Source organism: Mandrillus leucophaeus, unplaced genomic scaffold (assembly GCF_000951045.1).
Source record: "Mandrillus leucophaeus isolate KB7577 unplaced genomic scaffold, Mleu.le_1.0 Scaffold103, whole genome shotgun sequence".
Taxonomy (NCBI): Eukaryota; Metazoa; Chordata; class Mammalia; order Primates; family Cercopithecidae; genus Mandrillus; species Mandrillus leucophaeus.
Window position 1 is genome coordinate 3,608,555 of NW_012098432.1, and position 21,452 is coordinate 3,630,006.

A 21,452-nucleotide genomic window follows, 5' to 3' on the forward strand; every position below is an offset into this window, starting at 1 on the left:
CTCCTGACATCGTGATCCGCCCACCTCGGCCTCCCAAAGTTCTGGAATTACAGGCGTGAGCCACCACGCCCAGCTGCTTAGTCTTAATAAGAAGTAACATTGCATATTATCAAAACTTTTCAAGTATCATGAAGAAGGAGTAAAAGCCATGATGCCCTCCCTGCTCTACTTAGAATAGGTGAGACATCATGAGAGAGGAATATGATTAGGCAGGTTTCAGATTTCCTTCAAGTATCTTGTCCATCATGCCAAGGAGTTTTGGTTTAATCTAAATGTAATGGAGGACATTAATAGTATCTAGTCTGGGTAATAAAAAAGATGAGGCTATGTTTTAGAAAGATCTTACAGAAATTGTACTGTCAGCTCTCTGCAATCATAGATTATACACTTATTGATGTCAAATTTGAGCAGCCTCAATGATTCCTGACTTGAAATAGTTTGGGATTTTGCTGAGGCATGAACCTGAATCCCATGCCATATGAGGCCGGAATGGAAAGAACTATTGAGAAAGCCTGGAGTCTACTTGTAACTATGGTCCAACTCTGTATCCTTGTATCAAGGATCTAAGTCCCTAGTATTAGCACTTTCCCAAATCACATCATAGCTGTAATAATGTAATAATTTTGCTGATTCTTTTATAGTCTTAATTGCTCTTTGAGCCTATCCTACATTCCATGGTCCTATCAGTCTTCCTGTAACTATATATAACTTAGAATAATAAGGCCTCACATTTTATCTGATGTTTTTCAAATGATTTATACTTTCACTCTCTAATTTTTCCTTCACAACAATCCTAAATTAGGCAGGGATGGTACATAGTTTAGTAAAAGTAAACTTTTACCACTTTGGAAAAATTAAGGGACCAAAGGAGGATCAACTAGTTAAGTAGTAATGGAGTTAAAACAAGAATTTATAGTTTATGAGCATGGAGGTGTTATGGAAATGTTCTCCATCTTTATTGTTCCAGTAGTTTTACAAGCACGTAAATTTGTCAAAAGTAATCAAATTGCACTTTTTAATGGATGTACTTCATCCCACACAAATTACACATAAATAATATTTTAATAAGTTTAATTTAAAAAACAGATCTACTGTCTTTAACTTTAATGGTACTAGAATTAAAACCTATCTGTTTCATTTTGGACTTGACCAAAAGTGAGACAAAATAAAAAATACTTCCAACTGTATATTTTCTACAACACTAAATTTAAATTAACTCAAAAGTTCTTCACAATCAAATTCCATATTACTTTTGTAGTCTGATTCCAACTCTTACACCCATTTCCACTTCCTATTCCTACCTCCATTCCTTTTCTGCATAAACTCTTCTACATCCAAACTATACAACTATACGTTCCCTGACTCAAAAGGAGGTCTCTGTTCTTTGGTTCATGTTAGACTTGGCCATGAGAAACCACTTTCACCCTCCCCATACACATCCAATTATTTATATCCTGCTTTCTCATTCTTACCTTCAAGACTGTTCTGATAGCCTTGCCTTGGTGGTAACTTTCCTTCATTCATATAGCTTGTATTACTTTTTATCAATTGGACATTTAGTTCTTTCCTCTAGTCACACATTTTTTCTGTGCCTTTTATGTGCCAATGATTTTGTAAACATATGTGTTTGTTCTTTTCCCTGTCAAACTAATTAGATTACAGTTTCTCAGTCCTATAAACAATTATATACTTGGTATCCCCAGTATACTTTAAATAAATAATAGCCACCCATTTAAGATTGTATGATGTCGTTCAAAGAGCCCTGGACACGGAAATAGAAAACCTATTCTCTGGGCTCAGACTAACTAGATGAGCAAGTTGAGGTATAGTCAACTTTTCTGAACTTAAATTTTCACATTTTTGAGTGGGAAAACTATATTAATTATGATACTTAGTTTTGACAGTCCAATGAAGCAATATATGTATAAGTGCATTATAAAACACTTTGTTTCTTCTGCAATTGTAGTGCAACCCTGTGTCAACCTTTCTTCAACTTTTACTGCTTCTTTAGACAGTCAACAACTTATTCACATGTTAAAGGTAATCCATGCATCAATACACTGATTGATGCACAATTCATGCATCCCCTATCAAAGCTGATACTCTATTATGCACAATAATGTAGTGTAATTTACAGAGTAAATCTGACTTTCTTTTCTCTGCTTGTTTCTGAGAAACTTTTAGGAATGGCCCAACTAAAAACATTACAAAGACTAGAATAAAATTTGGATTTGGTTAATTGAGCACTTTTGTTTTCCAGCAGCAGAATTCAACTCTTGATCAAAGAAGCTACCCTGGTCTGGCTAGCTCTGATTAAAAATTCAGTAATTCCACTATCTATGCGTAGTTAACTAAAATGTTGACAGAGTGGTGGGATGCTATTATGATTCATTCTAATATGCTTTTGTTTAATATAGGTAATGGAGTAAATATAATGTAGTAGTTTATAAATTATGCTGGGGATAATTTTAACTTTTTTGAATTAAACATATCTTCTAATTTAATTTTATACATGTGAAGTTTATTAAAGATTTGACTAATGTTTACCGATTCTCAAGGTATTGTGGGAGCCTAGTACTTTATTAACTAGATTTCTGTTTCCAAATTATTTCTACTAATTTCTTCTTTTAAAAATACAGCATTCATGCTTGAATTTATCAAGTGCTTAGTTATTTAGCTATGCTACTTTTTACCAGATACTACTTTACCTAGTACTCCAACTTAATATGTTCTTCCACAAACTCTCCATTCATTTGGGCTAGTTGATTCAAACAAGTGGTTATTTATTTACTTGCAAAGATTCAAGTAACCTTAGGATGAGTCATTTACTTGCAAAGATTAAAGTGACTGAATCAAGTAAAGTGAGCTGTGGTCAAGTTAAACCACCTATCTGGTGACCTCTGTGCATTGTCATGCAAAATCAAGCAAGAAAGCCATGCTTTTTAAAGTGGGAATGAGCTACCTAAGCAGAACAGTGAGAAGACCTCTGCAGACACAGATCAGAGGAAGGACAGTCACTCTGCCCAGTAAATCTATGTGGACTTGAGAGGCTTTTCCTGACCTGGTAATGTGCTGAAAGTGCAAGAAATTCTTGTAGGAAAATGATGTGTGATAGGGGAAAGGGTAAAATACTCTGCCCCACCTGCATTTGTCTTGACATAGCCAAGTTTCTCCTTTTTTCCATTCCACATCTGGAAGTAGTAACATTTTTTCCCTTCACATCTCAAAGGACTCTTCTAAGCATCAAAAGGGATCACATATATGATAATATGATGGAAAACGTAAAATTGAATACAAATATGAAAATCATAATTTTCTGCTTCCATCCCCTCCCATAAACTAATGAATGACATTCAGGATAAAAGATACACAAGGGTAGCTGAGGTCCTGATTCCTCTGATCAGGGATTTTTCTGAGGGAAAAGAAGCTTAAAATATTGCTATTACTCCCTTTAAAATTAAAAAACACACATTGAGAACCTACATGTATGTATAGAGCATTATGATGACTACTACTGGGAATATAGGTGATTAGTTGGACCTCTTGTATACAAAGAAAAACTAAAAACTAAATGAAAGAAACACTGTACAACTGGAAATTCTCTAAGACATTAGCACAAACAGGGAGAAGGAGAATTGTTGAAAGTGAAATATGAATAAGAGCTAGAGATGAGGAGAAAGCACAGAGGAAACAATCACATTCATTAACATAGCAGCATAAGCAAAGGGATAGAAGTATGAGTGGATAGTACACTGGGAGGATGAAGAAGAGAAACACTAAGATGTTGGATACAAGAGGGGAATAGAGTGAAAAGTTTGATACATTAGGGTGAGATTAGAGGCTCCTAATATGATGTTATGTGAACTTGCCAGTCAGACCAGCAAAATGACAATACTTCAGTCCAAATATTTGGATTTTAGAGTGCAGTCTTTCCACACTAAATCCCTTTTATCAAACTTTACATCTGAGCAGCTCTGGGGATGTTTGGCACTTCTCCATCTCCTAGAAAATGTTCAGAGCCACGGCATGCAAATTAGATATTACTTTGATCAAACTGCCATTGAGCTCAAGAAAAGGTTCTCTTCATGCTCTGTCACCCAACAGAACAAATAAGTATCAACCAAAAATTTACCTGTGAAGAGAATATTAAAAAACTGAAGTTGCAAACATTTTCCAAAAGCCAACTGCCTAAAAGTCATTACAGGATTCCTTAGAAATTTTCTGTGAGGGCAGTATGTTCTTACACATGTGAGTAAATTCATGTGCATGATGGAATTATAGAATGGAGACGTGCAGCTAAAATGTAAAATTGAAATGCTTATTGTCAATATCAAATAGTGGCTGAGAGTCTTCCCACCTTACATTTATATGGGCAAGCAACTTCAGATTCTTCCTAGTAACCAGGTTTAGTTCAAGCATCTAAAATGAAAAATGAATGAATCTCATTACATTTACAATTAGTGCCAGTTTTACTGAAGATTATAACTTGATGGAACCACCATATTTCAATAATTTTGACTTAAATTATTCAGAACAAAACCCTTCATTTCTACCAAAAAAGCTTCCTCTAACACAGTCTTATAGTATCAGTCAGAATAGGCCATGCTGTAGTAACAAAGAACTCCCACATTTCAGTGACTAAAGCAACAAATTTTAATTTTTCACTCATACATCATGTATATAGACGATAAGCTGCAGTTCCGCCTCCATGTCACCCTCACTGTGAGACTTAAGCTAACGGAGCAACCACTATTTGAGACGTGAGTTATCATTGTAGAAGACAGAGTTATGGGGGATCTCTGTTGGCAATTAAATGCTTGGTTGTCAAATGAGACTACATTTTATTATCTAATTCAAGCTTAGGGTTACATCAGATATTTTTTATCTTCTCACAAATACATGTTAACACAGATTTTTAATTATTTTAACAGACTTATATGACATAATTTATTCTTCAAACTGCACTTGTGAAAACTGTAGGGCTATATTTATTCCTAAAAGGCCTTTTCTTGATCTTTTTTACATCAGTGATTTAAGTGTATGAAACATATATTATAGAAACTATATTTCCAGCTTTGGGTCATGTTCTTAGTAGTATTTGTTGGTATGCATGGAGTACATTTTTAAAAACTTGATAGAAACAAAATTATTCTTCTGAACCAAATTAAAGTTTTTTCAAGCAATGAAGTCAATATTTCAACCACTTTAATCTCAGTTCTAAGCTCTAGAAATATCTTCTTCATGATTAGTCTCGCAATACAAAGTTTCTTGAAAATGCTAAGTATACAGATAAGACTTGACCTTAATTCCTAGGTTACATTTAGATAATTAAGAGATTCAATATAGATTCTAAATCTTATCAGACCAAAAGGAGCATAGTTACAGAACAGCTAAAAGTGGAAGAGCAGTAGTAAAATCAGAAATTTTATAATGGTGAACTAAGTTAATGTTTAACTGGGATGTTATTGTTGGTCAGTAAAAAGCCGATTTAATCTGAAAATATTTTTCTGACTTGTCTTCCAACATACTCAAAAATTTATTTTTCAAAATGTATTAAGTGGTTTCTTTTGTATCAGACCTTTTGGATAGAGAAACATGTGATATGGTCACTGCTTCAGGGAATATGTTCCCTAGGTGGGATGAATGGCCAATGTGTAAATAATTCTCTTCAGTTGTATGGCAGAGTCTGTGCTTTAAGTACAATGGGGCCACAAATGGGACTGTCAATTCTACCTGAGTGGTCAGAAAAAGCTTCACAGAGATGACATAAGAAGAGTTTTTCAAAATGAACAGGCTGGATGCAGTGGTTCACGCCTGTAATCTCAGTACTTCGAGAGGCCAAGACAGACAGATTCCCTTGAGTTTATGAGTTTGAGGCTAGCCAGGGCAACATTGCAATAGCCCATCTCTACAAAAAAAAAATGCAAAAAATTAGCAGGGCATGAGGGCACCTACTCGGGAGGCTAAGGTGGAAGAATCACTTGACCCCAGGAGTTCAAGGCTTCAGTGCAGTGGGCCATGATAGCACCACTGCACTCCAGCTTGGGCAACAGAGTAGATCCTGTCTTAAAAAAAAAAAAAAAAAAAAGGAATATTAAAAATTAAAAAAAAAATAGGTGTTCACTCTTTGACAACTTTAAACTCTAGCAGAAATAGGACTAAATATTAATCGTCCTGTTCCACAAAGGTACTTGTTTACATTTGCCTTCTGTAATTAAAATGGAATCCCATAAGGATCTCTATTCTTGGATATTTCACTGCTCCACATTTCAAGTCTAATTGCTTTGCTGTGTTCAAAAATTTGAACACAAATTTAAACATATTGATTTATATTTTAAACCTTTAGGGTTTGAGTATATTGGAAGAAGCAGAAAAGTGATATCAAGATTGTAAATCAGAAACATAATATTTAGTTATCGATACTTTACTACTACCAGAACTATTCATCCAGATCCTACCTGTGGAGAAACAGGATGGATCTATTTATTGCCCCAATCAAAGCAGATCAAAGCTGGAGAAATTAGCCTTTTGTGGGATGGGCAAAATTCTAGTGGGCAGAATCATAGTGGTGAGTCTGAACTAAAGTCCCAGAGTATGAGGGCCAAGCAGGCCAAGCCAGAAAGGCAGGATCAGTCAACAAGTCCAAAGGCCAGTTTCAGGGTCCAAACAAGAAAACTGAAACAGTGGTAAATTTGCCAGCAGTGATGAGAAAGAGGAGAGGTTAGAAGAAACCTCGGAAAAGCACGGAAAACTTTCTGGACTGTCTTAAGCGGAATTGTAATGACATTAACATCGTGCTTACTGTTGGACTATATTTAACATTAAACACAGTAAATGATTAGAAGTGGATAACTTCTAAACATTTATTGATCTGGTATATATTCCTTTTGTTGTACAAAGGAAAAACCTCTGGTATAAAAGGAAAAAAAAAGAATTTATTAAAAGAATACCAAAGTAGCTAACATAATCAAAGGAATAACTATGACTCAAGATAAAAAGGCAGCAGACAGGTACAAAGAAAACCGTAGCAAGGATTCATAGACCTTTACTGTAGACACCCCTCCAACGTCAAGTGTCTTCCCCTGTATCAATAAACTATGGTCAGTAAGCCCAGATCATGTAATCCAGAAGAAGGAAAATCAGTGTGATCTAAATCATCCAAGAGATAGTTTCTATATTTTCTCACAGTTAGTGGTTAAATACAGATGTGAAAGTAACATTTGGTTGTAGGCTGCAGCACATATTCAAGTACAAAACTAAGCAAAGTGACTATTATATCAGCACCAAACCCCGCTGGATGACTGAAATTAAACCAGTAGATTTCCCTTATCTCCTTGTCTTTTTGAGGTCTGTGTTTGCTTTAATGACTTTTTGAATAAAGTTAGTCTATGGCATAAGTTTAAGCTATTTGTGTAGTAGCATTATGAGGTCATAAAGTGGCATTAAGAACATACCTGGCTTCTACGGGTTCTGAACACCTAGAAAAATGCTACCCACAGAGGACTTACTAAATGTTTGTTGGATAATGGTAAAAATGAACACATGTTTTCTCTGGTAACTTGCAACTTCTAGTGATATCTAAAACACAGCATTCTTTCTGACTGGACACTGTAGATAGTAAATAAAACTCTCTTGAGGCCACCTCATAGTGGCTGGCATAAAATCAAATAAAGCTTGTAATTACATACAGAAATCTAAGTCTCCTGGATGAGAAAGCATATCAACTAAGGGGAAGTCAGAGTATCTTCCAAGATCCAACAGGAGTCTTGAGTCATAGGCTAAGATACTGATCTGTAGAGCAAGCAATCATTGTAAAGTCAATTGCATGACAGTTTTATCCCTTATTATTATATTTCCCTTTGCCTAAGGCTTTATTCAGGAAAGAATTCTTTTTGAAAATCCAATAAGATTATTGGTTCTTTTTATTTCCTTTACACGGCCATAGTGCATGTTTGGCTTTATTCCCATAATTTATCAACCCTTGGCCCTCAGGCACAAGAATTTTGTAGCATAGTACAATAAATAGTGACCAGAATAAGCCAGGGCCTGTGGGACACTACCAGTAGCAACTTAATAAACGTTGAGTTTGTTGCTTCTGGACAATCATTTTGATGCCACAATTTAATTCTCAAAACATCTTAAAGAGTGAACAATTTTCACCATTCTCACTGTAAACTTATTAAAGATCCAAAGAACTTAAAGCAATTAAGCCATTTTCCTTGCAATATGAGAATAGCAGGGCTGAAATCAAAGAGAACCATAGTCAGAGCTCAAACCTTGAACAATTATCAACTGCCCATAAACCTTGTCCTCACTCAAAGTCAAAGTTTTCCATTGGGGAACTTCTTCTTATTAAACTTCTTTCAAAAATTGACTTAAGTAACAGAATGTAACTCTAGGGAGAGACTTTCATTTTGAACACATCTTGCTTATCCACAGTGGAGAAAGCAATCAGTGAGCTAAGTTGCTTCCATTGACCTGACTACTGCTCCTTTGAGTATCCTCAAAGTTAGCTCTCCCATAAGGCACAGGAAGCTCAATAATTGTGAAACAGCGGGGAATAGAATACTTGTCCCAGGAGATATTTCTTAAAGGAGTTTCATGGTCATCTTCTTTATAATATGGGGATTCTAAAAACTTGGAAATTGTAGAAGTGTGTTAGTCTATTAAAAGCTTTGATAATTTTTTGATACAGTAAAGAAACTCATTTAACACAAGATCTCCCAAACACATTGACCATGAAATCCCTCCTCATAGAATATGTCTTGAGGAACATGCTTTGGAAAATGTTACTATGAAGAATTAGGAAAGAACAGATGGTGCTCTTTCTCAAAGACATTGGGTGTCTGATAATTAGTGAGATACCTTTTAGGGTTAATGCCTTCTAGGTTACTTCCTGTACAAACAGCAGCCACCCCACCAGGCCCACTAGCATATCATGGCTCAGAAACAAGCAAATTCACCAGATCAGTTTCAAAGTCTGCCTTAGAGCCTGAGAAATATAGAATGTACATGCTGCAGCAGTTCCATTAGAAAACAGAAATGTGGGATTTGCTCATGGGAAAGTAAGAGAACAAAAGAATGTGTGATTAATTAGAGTACTGACTCTCACACTGGAACCCACAGCTGGAGTCATTTAGCACATTAATAGAGACGATGACAGTAAAAGAAGAAAAAAGGTGGAGGAAAAGGAGGAGGAGGAGGAGGAAAATACAGGATAAGGGGTTGAGGAGGAGACAAGGAAGTAGCTGACAAAAAGAAAAAGATAACTCAAAGCAAGCCTACTGTGAAAACTTTTATTAGTTTCAATTTAGAAGTAAGTGTAGATGTTTTGGTAATTGAGCATTTGGAACATTAAAAAAAAAAAAAGTTTTTATTTCCGGGAATGTTATGGGTCCTTTCACCCTGGGAGAGCTCAGTCCTGAAGTTCATTAACACTATTGAGGTTTTGGAACACTACTGAGGCTGAAGAAAATACTTCTACCCTGTACTGATAATTATCCAGTAAAAAGGCTAATGTACAAGTAGGAGCAGACTAACAAGGATAGTGTGAAGAAAGGATCTTAGAGTCACACATCTCTAACATGCAACATACAGACTTCTTCTGTGGATTGACTATCTACAGAGTTAGATGTCCCCTATATAGCTGAATAACACCAGAAATTCATATAGTTACTCTGAATCACTTAGAGACAAATAAATCCTACCCACGACTACAGTCGATGTTCAGTGTGGTAATCAGATAAAAGGAAGTATTTGGAGTCAAATAATACACCACACGATCTAAGAAATATTTTCTCTTGTGACTTACATCATGCTCTTTTCATTCAGGGACCTGGACAGTAGCCATTTTGGGCTGACTCTGGGAGTTCCCCAGACAAACTGTTAGATTCCTACATGCTCATTCTGATAGCACCTACAAAAATGTCTCTTTCGTGACCATGATCTTTTACCATATCCATAATTTCTTTCAACTCTTGATTCAATCCATTAGAAATTTACATTAGTTCTATGTTTAAAATATATTATACCATGATTGCCCCCTCCCATTTCTTGTTGCTATATATCTAATCCAAGTCACCAGCATATATAGCCTCGATTTCTGCAATAATTTCCCAATAATTTATCTCATTCCATGTTTTCTCAACACTCTTATCCCCATAATCCATTCTCTATAAAACAAAAACAAATTACATTTTTAATATCAACTCAGATCTCTTCGCACTTTATTTCAGTGGTTTCCTATTGTGATTATAGCAAAATGAAACTCTTCGTCATAGCCTAGAGTGTCTTATATTATCTGGCTTCTGCCTATTTCTTTTTTTTTTTTTTTTTTTTTATATTTATTTATTATTATTATACTTTAAGTTGTAGGGTACATGTGCATAACGTGCAGGTTTGTTACATATGTATACTTGTGCCATGTTGCTGTGCTGCACCCATCAACTCGTCATTTACATCAGGTATAACTCCCAATGCAATCCCTCCCCCCTCCCCCCTCCCCATGATAGGCCCCGGTGTGTGATGTTCCCCTTCCTGAGTCCAAGTGATCTCATTGTTCAGTTCCCACCTATGAGTGAGAACATGCGGTGTTTGGTTTTCTGTTCTTGTGATAGTTTGCTAAGAATGATGGTTTCCAGCTGCATCCATGTCCCTACAAAGGACACAAACTCATCCTTTTTTATGGCTGCATAGTATTCCATGGTGTATATGTGCCACATTTTCTTAATCCAATCTGTCACTGATGGACATTTGGGTTGATTCCAAGTCTTTGCTATTGTGAATAGTGCTGCAATAAACATACGTGTGCATTACACTATCCTGCTTGTTCATTATTACAGTCTAGACACACTGACTTTCACTTTGTCCCTGGAACATACCATGTTGACTCTCCTTCAAAGAATGATCCTTATTGATCTCACTATCTAGATTGCTTTTATGTGTAGGTCTCCTTATAACTGCCAGCTCATCTTTCAGATCCTAGTTCAAATCTCATCTCAGAGAAGCCTTCTCCGATCATCACCACACCCATCCCTCCCCATCACTCTTACCATAGCTATCTTGTTCATGTGTGTTTTTTTAAAATCAGACTACTCAATTGTAATGTAAGCTCCAAGAGTGCAGGAACCTTGTCATCTTATTCACTGATGTGTTTTCAGTGCCTAGAAAAGTGATTGACACAAAGTAGGCACTCATAAAATGTTTCTTAGATGAATAAATGAAAAAAAAATGTCATTTGTACTGAAGCTCATTTTGGTCAAATCTTCCAACAACAGGTAGTCCAAACTAGCCACGACCTTCTAATATCTTCTAACAGGACTATTGCATCAGTGTCTCTCCTTGTCCCCCCATTGTGCACGAGTAGCAGGGTGCTTAGTAGTATTAAAAGGCTCCCTGGAAGCCTGCGGTGTCAACAATATGCTCTAGAATGTCAAGTGAAGGGGATATTTCTGGGGGCAAAAGGAGTAGTTACTAAATGTAGTTACAAAAGAGCTCCCGAGGATGCTTTGGATTATATATGAATTTACGTTCTCTATAAGGCTTGCTCTATTATTCTGAATCCTATTTCAAGTTCCACTTTGCAGATGGCATAACTCATCACAACCCCAACTAACGCTGATCTCTCAGCATTTGTGCAAATAATACCGCTACTATTTCATTATTTTTTTGCCTAATGTAATACTACATGTGGTACACCATACCAGGGGAATCATGTATATGTTATATTTTATATTCACAACCTTATCAGGTAGGTATTATGGTTGTTCATGTCTTTAAAGATGAGGAAACTGAAACTTAGACTTTTCTGTCTGAGGTTGTAAAATTTAGAAACGAAATCCAGGTTTTCTTGACTCCAGAATCTTAGCTCTTAATTGCTACACTCATTTCCTTCACAATTATAAATACAGTCTTAAGGGAATCTTTGTATAAGGACTTGACACAGAAAAGAAAAAAAATAAATAAATAAGATTTTATTGAGCTGGGCTCCTTCGTGTCTACTACTGGGCTAGGTGAAACAGATAAAAAGATGAACTGTCATAGTTCTTGCCTCCAGTTACTCATGGTTTAAAAAACGAATTAGACCTACACAAAATAAGTGTTACACAGTGTGTACACGTTATAATACTGGTGAGGTGTGTATGGTACAAATTAAAGTAGTCCAGGTCAAAATAAAATTTTTGGTATAATTAATGTCTGGGCTAAAAGTTTAAGATAAATTCATCTTAAAAACTTGAACCAATTTCATTTTGGTTAAAAGCCAAGGCAAAAGGAATAAGACCTATCTGGACTATGTTACCCAAATACTAGCCACTTAACATCTAAGGACAAATATCTTAAATCCTCACTCAATATCTTATAAAAGACTGTATGCTCTTCAAAATAGCTGTGAACTACTGGGGGACTTGCATGGTCAACCTCCATCTTAGAATTCCTGCTTTCCTTAATTCTCCGCTTTTTTTCTTGAGACTATTTCCTTATCTTAGTGCAGTTCTGACACCTGACAAAAACTGGGATTCTTTGCCTTGTCCCCAGCCTCCTCTTTCACCCATCAACAGAAAGAAAATCACAGATAAATGCCTGCAGCAGAAATTGTACTAGACATTTGTGGATCATGGTGAAGAGGTTACACCATTGAAACACAGAGAATATAAATTGAAATCGTATACAGTGGATTCTTGTTATAGCTTTGTTCTATAAAGTCTGCACAAACCCTGAATTAGCAACACTGAACCACTGGTCCTAGGGGGGAAAAAGGTTAGGCTCCTGTGAACCTCTGGTGACAACATTTTGTCACCAAATTAATACATAAATTTGTTTTATGTGTGTTTCTGTTTAAAACACCTTTTAAAAATATATATTGTTGATTCATGAACATGAAACTCACAGCCAACAGCACTATATAACTCATGACTGGTTTAAATTTATCTAAGAGTTTTTTTTTTTTTTTTTTTTTTTTCTGTAAGGCATATTACAGTCTTCTTGCACTTAAAAACAGTAGACAGCACTTCAGCACTATGCTTGGGGGCTGTTTTAAACAGCAAAATTACAAACAAAAAGGACACAAAAAATGTCTAAAAGTGTCACTAAATATACTGCAAAAGGAATATTTTTTCACCATATAAAGGCTGAAACAGGACGACAGAGCATTGCTTTATTCATTGACCTCAAGCTGTGCCCATCCAATGACTCTTTTTTCTTTTTTCTTTTTTTTTTTTTTTGCCATTTTGCACATATCTATGAATGACTGAAAAACTACCACTTGTATCGATTCTGGGGTTACAGATACATTTTAGTAAGTGGGCAAGATTTTAAATGCAGAATCCACCTTTACTAAACGATCAACTCTATTAGACACTCTCTTACTACGATTGCCAACAGCACCCTCTTGCTGGCTTTCCCCCAACCCAACCCCAACTGCCTCAACCTCTTACCATCTGCTGGTTTATTTTATTCCCTTCAATTTCCCATCTTATTTTATTATGTCATTTTTCCAGATTGCCATCTCTGATCCAAATTCTTATCGTTCTACTGTGAGAAGTAATATGTTTAAAGCCACCGTTAAAGATATATATCTGGCAAATGATTATACAGAGCCGGCAATGTCTCTGAGATTATGGTCTTTTTTATTTCAGATTATATTAGTTTCCTAGAGCTGCAGTGAGAAAGTACAGCAAACTTGTTGGCTCAGAGCAATACAAATTCATTGTGTTACATGACTAGAGGCTACAAGTCCAAAATCAAGGTGTTGTCACTGTCATGCTCCTTCTGAAACCTGTAGAGGAGAATTCTTCCTTGTGACTTCCTAATTTCTGGCGGTTTGCTGGCAATCCTTGTTGTTCCTTGGCATGCAGGCATAGCGTTGCAGTCTCTGCCTCTCTGCCTCCATTGCCACATGATATTTTCCCCGTGTGTATCTGTACCTTTGTGTCTCTTCATTTCTTTTAAGGACACTGGTTATATTGGATTAAGGGCCTAACCTACTAAGTGTGGCATCATCTTAACTAATTATATCTGCAGCAGCCATGTTTCCAAATAAGGGAACATGCTGATGTACTAGGGGTTAGGACTTCAATATATATTTTGGGGACTATAATTCATTCCACAACCCATATTAAAGTAGCTGCAATAGCAGTAGTACAAAGTAGCAGGTGTGGTTTTCAGTAGCTCCTTCCTTCCTTCCTTCCTTCCTTCCTTCCTTCCTTCCTTCCTTCCTTCCTTTCTTCTTTCCTTCCTTCCTTCCTTTCTTTCTTTCTTTCTTCTTTTTCTTTCTCTTTCTCCTTCCTTCCTTCCTTCCTTCCTTCCTTCCTTCCTTTCTTCCTTCCTTCCCCTCTTTCAACAGAGTCTCACTCTGTTGCCAGGCTGGTGCAGTGGTGTGATCTCGGCTCACTATAATCTCTGCCTCCCAGGTTCAAGCAATTCTGGTGCCTCAACCTCCTGAGTAGCTGGGATTATAGGTATGCACCATCACCATGGCAGCTAATTTTGGCATTTTTAGTAGAGACAGGGTTTTACCACGTTGGCCAGGCTGGGCTTGAACTCCTGGCCTCAAGCAATCTGCCCATCTTGGCCTCCTGAAATGCTGAGATTACAGGCGTGAGTCACTGCACCAAGCCAGCACCTTTTCCCTTCTATTACAGTTGTAATCACAACTCTGCAGTGTGATTCTTGGAAAATTGTTCGGTCTTCCTAAATTGTTCAGTCTTCAAAACTAGCTTTGAGGATCACAATAGATAATATATATGTGCCACTTAGACAATACCTGGCATTTAGTTAGAGCCTAATAAATGATGCCATTAATAATGTACTGCACATATACATACACACAAATGCACTTATAGGTATATAGTCATGCTAATAATGTTACACCTGTAAGTGCATTTGTGTGTATGTATATGTGCATTAGTGTCTCTATATATGCATATGCATTTGGCTAGTGTTTGCCTTAAAATATTGAGAATATAATAAATTAATCAAAATGCAAGGTAATCAAAATGCAAGGTAATCAAAAGGAAGGCTATTCTTTAATAATTTAAGAAGATCACTTACATTACATCATTATATTCAACATTATTTTTTCCTATTTTCATCCAGATGTTTCAAGAGTAGTCAAGAAGTTTGGCTTTTCATTGACTAGTTATAGTGTAAAAATTTAAATACTGATTATTCCATTGTTGATAATCAGGCACTGATTTATCTAAGAGGGGCTAAAGCAAGTGTCCAGGGTGTTCCTTGGGAGACACTGTAGTGAGGAAGCTGATTTGTTAATGCTGACTCAATAAGCACCTGAGGAAATACAGAGAACCGACAATTTTAACATTAAATGATTGGATGGTGGCAGCTGAGAGGGTGTAAAAGGAAAATCATCATCTACTGTATCATTTTATGCTCCTGAGAAGGCCACATTCATACTTTGATTCTCAATATCTCTGACAACTTCCTTTGGTGCTGTTTTCACCTTAGTGACAAGAGGCCAGTGAGGCTGAAGATCTTGCAAATTGAGGAATATTCTATCAAATATGTATCAAATATTCTATTAAAATGTCTGACACCAATCCTCTAACTGAATTTGACTGGAAAAGGTATGCACCAAACTAGATCATGAATATTCTCTCTTCCAGAAGTTTGGGTGAATGGGAGATAGATTCTGCTTTTGGCTGTTTAAGTTGAATTGAGAACATCTTAATTTGGTAGCTGCAAGAAACCCATCTTCCATCATATGCCCAGAGACACAGAAAGAGCAAAATCAAGCAGAGCAGAAGGGAGAAGCCAAGATGAGAGACCATGACTTAAACACAGACACACACACACACACACACACACACACACACACACACACGCAATCAAGACAGTGGCTACCTGTCAACCTGCCAACTCATATCTCCTTCTTTCTGGAGTCTCCAGTGTGCTTTCTGCCACTGGGTTCAATGGGACATACCTGTGTAGGATTACAGGCATCCCACCTTTTTTTATATTATTTTTATTTATTTTTACTTTTACCACTAACTAGCCTTCACTGAGATAAAACTCAGTTAGACCTTTCCACCATTTGTTAGTGCCCTGGGTGAGACAGTTGAGCTACTGCCATAAGGCTGGCAGGAGAGAATTTATTTGGTTTCCTGTAAAACTTATCTGATGAGCAATGGTGATAGGTAAATTACTGAACTATAATATTTTAACCATATGAGGAATAAGACTATTTATGATCACAAATGATCAAACTGACTTAGGCAGTCTCTCTCCTCTTCATTTTTAAAGAAAACATATACTTCTTAGAAGAAAACATTAATAACTTTGTCAACACTTTATTTCAGTGCACTGCAAGTAAAACTCCTTTGTATGTGTCTGAGACATATGTTTTATATTTTTTCCTACGGTCTAACTACTTGGCTCTACTTCCTGCCAGAGGCTATAATACCTTAAAGGCTTTAACAAAGAACTATCCCAGGTTTTGTCATTTTACACTGACATTGAACTTAATGAGTTTCAGTTGTCATCACGTTTTAAAACATAAATCTATGTTCTATTTATCATTGTTTTTTCAGTGACATTTTTAAGGTTTCCTAAAATTTTGTGTCAGATATGACACACTTGCCCTGGAGTGTTTTATCTTCACAGCACTCAGGAGCTGATCTTGTTCCACAGCACATATTCGTTGATTCATTATTACTTTAAACTTTTGTGGAAAATTATCTGAAGGCAAGATTTCTGAGAGTCACTGTCCTGGCTTTCAAGAATCTTACAACTTATCAGGAAAGTCATGCATGCAAATTAATCTAATTAAGCTAGAAAACATAAGTACTTTAAGAGAGAGCATCCAAAGGATCAAGATACTTTTGCTTCTGGATAAGCAGACTAGGAAATGTTTGCAGAAAGAATAAAATTGAAATCATGATAAAGATTGATATGGTTTTGCTGTGTCCCCATCCAAATCTCATCTTGAATTGTAGTTCCCATAATCCCCATGTGTTGTGAGAGGGAACAAGTGGGAGGTAATTTCATAATGGGGGTGGGTTTTCCCATGCTGTTCTCGTGATAGTGAATAAGTCTCATGAGATCTGATGGTTTTATGAAGGACAGTTGCCCTGCACATGCTCTCTTGCCTGCCATAGTGTAAGATGTGCCTTTGCTCCTCCTTCGCCTTCTACCATGATTGTGAGGTTTCCCTAGCCATGTGGAAGTGTGAGTCCATTAAACCTCTTTTTCTTTATAAATTACACAGACTTGGGTATTTCTTTATAGCAGTATGAAAATGGACTAATACAAAGGTAAAAACTGAAAAATGGTGCGCAGATTATTTATTTTCTTGGTATTTTAAAAATTAAAATAACAAATACTTTCTTTTAACTCCAGCTAAAATATATATCACTTTCGTTTTTACTGATTGCTTCTATTCTTTTAGTAATCCAACACTTATTAGCAAACCCTATGTTATATTACCCTTTTTTATGGGCTTCCCTAATCTGATCAAAAGTCTTTTCACAGTCAGTGAAGTCAACATATCTCATTCTTTTTCCTGGGTTTATAGGACCTGTTGCTAGGCCTTCCAATTTCTTGACAATTCTGCAAAGTAAAAAACTGCCTCTTCTTAATATAATCTGGTCATGAATAAGCCCCAATAAATAGACCCCTATTATGAATCAAAATGCATTCTGCAGAAGATGGGCTCAAGAATAAACAAAGGATGCCTTCCATTGAAGGACATTTGTTTATACTCCAAGTATCAGAAATAAAATTTAACCACAAGTAAGAATTCAACTAAACTGTCATTTCATGTGTATATTGTTTCCAAGTCATAAAAATATGCCACTTGATATTTTACAAGTTTGCATTCATTATCAGCAGGAAATCCAAGAAGGAAGATGACTGAATTTCCAAGTTTAAGTTATGTAAAATTATATGCTTTTGCCTCATGAAATCTGTGACATTTGAGAGGGACGAAAAGAAAGGGTAGTTCCCTCTAAGCTGAAGAAAATTCTGCCTTGGTCTATATGTAAACTCATTGCAATAGACAGTGTAGGATTAAGTGATTCAATTCTCTATCCAAGTAAGAGAAATATGGGAAAATTATATTTAGCCCACAATTTTTTCTTCTGTCATCCTGTTTAAAGGAGAAATACCATGCATATGGATGTACTTTTTTGTTAACTAGAAAGTCTTCCCTCATAAACACTCAATCCCTATCTCTTTCATCCCAGACAAAAATATAAAAGAACCTCCCTCAGCAATGTACACTTCTAGTCGATATACTGATGGAAGTCCACAAACTAGTTATACAGAAATGAAAACAGAAAAATGATTTGATCGCCTGAAGGAAGCAGACTTTTTTTTTTTTTCTGGAAACAGGAGAGGTCAGAACCCCAACCACGACAGATCAGTTCTCAGACTCAGATGCACTGAAACATGAATGTTGTCATTTCGGCAAGACTTGGTTGTGATCCAGACCTGCAATGTATAGTTTTTCTGATTGTTCTCCAAACAAAGGCACTCAGCTAAAAGGATGAGAGGGGAATGACATCCAGCCCCTGCTTCTGGAATAAGGAACACTTTTTTTCTAGTTCATATGCAAGCTTAGTTGTCTCATAAGTCATGGGCCCTGAGGACTCCACCTCTTTCAATAAGGTGTTTTTACTAATTCTGACAACAGCACAGTATGGGCTAGTGTTGACCTAGAAATAAACACCAAAGAAAATTATTTAGACTCTCTTGTTAAGGGTAAATGATGTTAGATATGAACTGAAAATAATATGTCTTTAAAATGTACTATGCATCAGACTTAATGCAATCTCATTAAACTTTTCCATAAACTTTATAAGATAGATGCTATTACAAAGAACCCTCTTAAACATCTTTTATCTAAAAGACTCTGTAGATTAAAGACATTCTCTACCCTCTCCAGTGAAACATAATGAGCACTGAACACTTAAAATCATGAAATTAATCTTTAACACTAAAGTGTGCTGAAGAGTGTTAATTTCTCCATTCAAAGTTTCACTTTAATGCTACCAAGAATTAGTTGAGTTAGATCCCAAATCTGTCAAATTCAGGTGTGACTGTTTTGAAATTTGTAATTTTTAAAAATAACTTATAAACCAATAATTGGAAATTTCTAAATAATGTTGTTTTTATTATAAACATTAAATCATTTTTGAAGCCTAATAAAGATGGATCAATAAAAAGAATTCATCTTATATTAGAAGTTTGTGCAGCCACTATAAAGTGTTGGGAACCATAGAAAAATTAAGAAAGATTGTGTAGACAGTAGACAGATTGCTTCACAAGTATCTAAGTTCTCATTCATTTTAATGACACTAATACGGAAAATCACAGATGATACATAATGGATAGGGTTTATGGAATACAACAAGTAAGTCCAATCAGTAGACTAATACTAAAAGAAATATCTTTTACTCTTCATCAAAATATTGGTAAATGCTTATATCTTTAAGTTGTAATCACACGCTTAAGATATGTACATCACTTTCTATGATTACCCACTTCAACATACTTTTTAAAAGAGCTTTTACTGTGCTTTTAAACATTATAAAGATGATGAAAATGCACCAGCATATTATATAAACTGCAAAAAGCAATAGCCAACAGATGACAGAACCAGGATTAGAACCTTGGTTCCCACATTAATTCATGGTATATCCAGCCCTGAAATATATCTTAAGATCTCAATGATTTGGCCTCTGCTCAGAACTATAGTCTCATCTATTGCCAAAACCTCACTGATACTCTAAACTGTATGATAAACTGCCTTGAGTTTCTCAAATGTTCGACATTCTCTCACTCTTTCCGACTTCGAAGTCTCTGAATTTGAACCCATCAAAAATATTCTTCCCGTTCCATTCCATATTACCTGGCAAACATTTATTCCATAGACTGCAAGTTTCAAAACAGGCATTACTTCTTCTTCAGAAGATGTCTGTGCCTTATGATTTCCCTCCCACTCAGGTTAGAAGCCCCTTTAATAGCACCTTCACATTGGCCTTTTATACCTTTCATAATACTAGTTATTGTTTGTTTATTTATCCTCCTGTCTCAAGTCAAGGCGGTATTCTTTAAACTCAAGAACTATAGAGCTCATCATTACATATACAGCATCAAACATCGTTCCTGGCACATAATTGGTGATCAACATATATTTAGGGAAGAAAATCAGAAATGAAGACATTCAGAGGATTTTAATTAATCTTTTCTAGAAATAGGAGAATTATTGTGTGGCCAACAGATTATAACTAAAAGAATGCCATGATGGTACCAAATATATATTCATGTCCTGGATCTTAAAATTTGCCCTATTTCAAGATCAAGTGGAATTCTATTTTTATCATCCCATAATTAATACATTTAAAATCTTAACAGAAACATGCTGGAAAATGAGCTAGAACTTTCAGAGAGAAATTTTTATATACCAAGTATTTTAAAATTTTAGTTTCACTACATGAGTCACATTATTTCAGACTCCACTCATTAAAAATGTGTAATTATTCAGTCATAGACTAGGGTGAAATTTACCTTGTGAATTTCAAAGAAAAATCAAGCTTTTAAAAAGCTAAAGAAGAGTATTAAAAGGGATTGCAGAGGAAATATTTATCTGATTTAATAGAATTACTTAAAGCTCTTAGAAAAATGTTTCTACCTCAAAGTAATCAATACTATAATTGTAATTTTACTGTCTTCGGTTTCTTAAAGCAGGCTCCTTAAAAGGTTTTCTATGTAATTTTTTTTTGTTCACCTGAGTTAGTTTACCCGAAGACAATAAAGTACGTTTTTTAAACATATAATTTTAACTTTTAATTACAGACATACTTTGTTTGCTTGTGCTTAACTCTATGGAGTTTTACAGGTAGAGTGTGTTTGTTGTTTGTTTGTTTGTTTTTTACAAATTGAGGGTTTGTGGCAACCCTGTGGTGAGCAAGTCTATAGGAACTATTTTTCCATGAGCATGTAATCACTTCATGTCTCTGTCATATTTTGGCAATTCTCACATTTCGAAGGTTTCCATTATTATTTTATTTGTTATGGTGATCTGTAATCAGTGATCTTTTGATGTTACTATCATTAAGTGTTTTTAGGAGCAAAACCACACCCACAATGGTAACTTAATGAATGTTGTATGTGTTCTGACTAATCCACTGAGGATGGGGAACTCTCCTGTTTCTCTTCCTCTACTCTGGCCTTCTTCCCCGAGACACAACAAAATTGACATCAAGCCAATTAATAATGCTATAATGACCTCTAAGGGTTCAAGTGTTAGAAAGAGTTGCACACCTTTCACTTTAAATCAAAAGCTAGAAATGATTTACCTTAGTGATGAAGGTATGTGGAAAGCTGAGACAGGGCAAAAGCTAGGAGTCTTGTGCCAAATAGTTAGTCAAGTTGTGAATGCAAATAAAAAGTTCTTGAAAAAAAGTAAAATTGCACTCCAGTGAACAAATAAATCA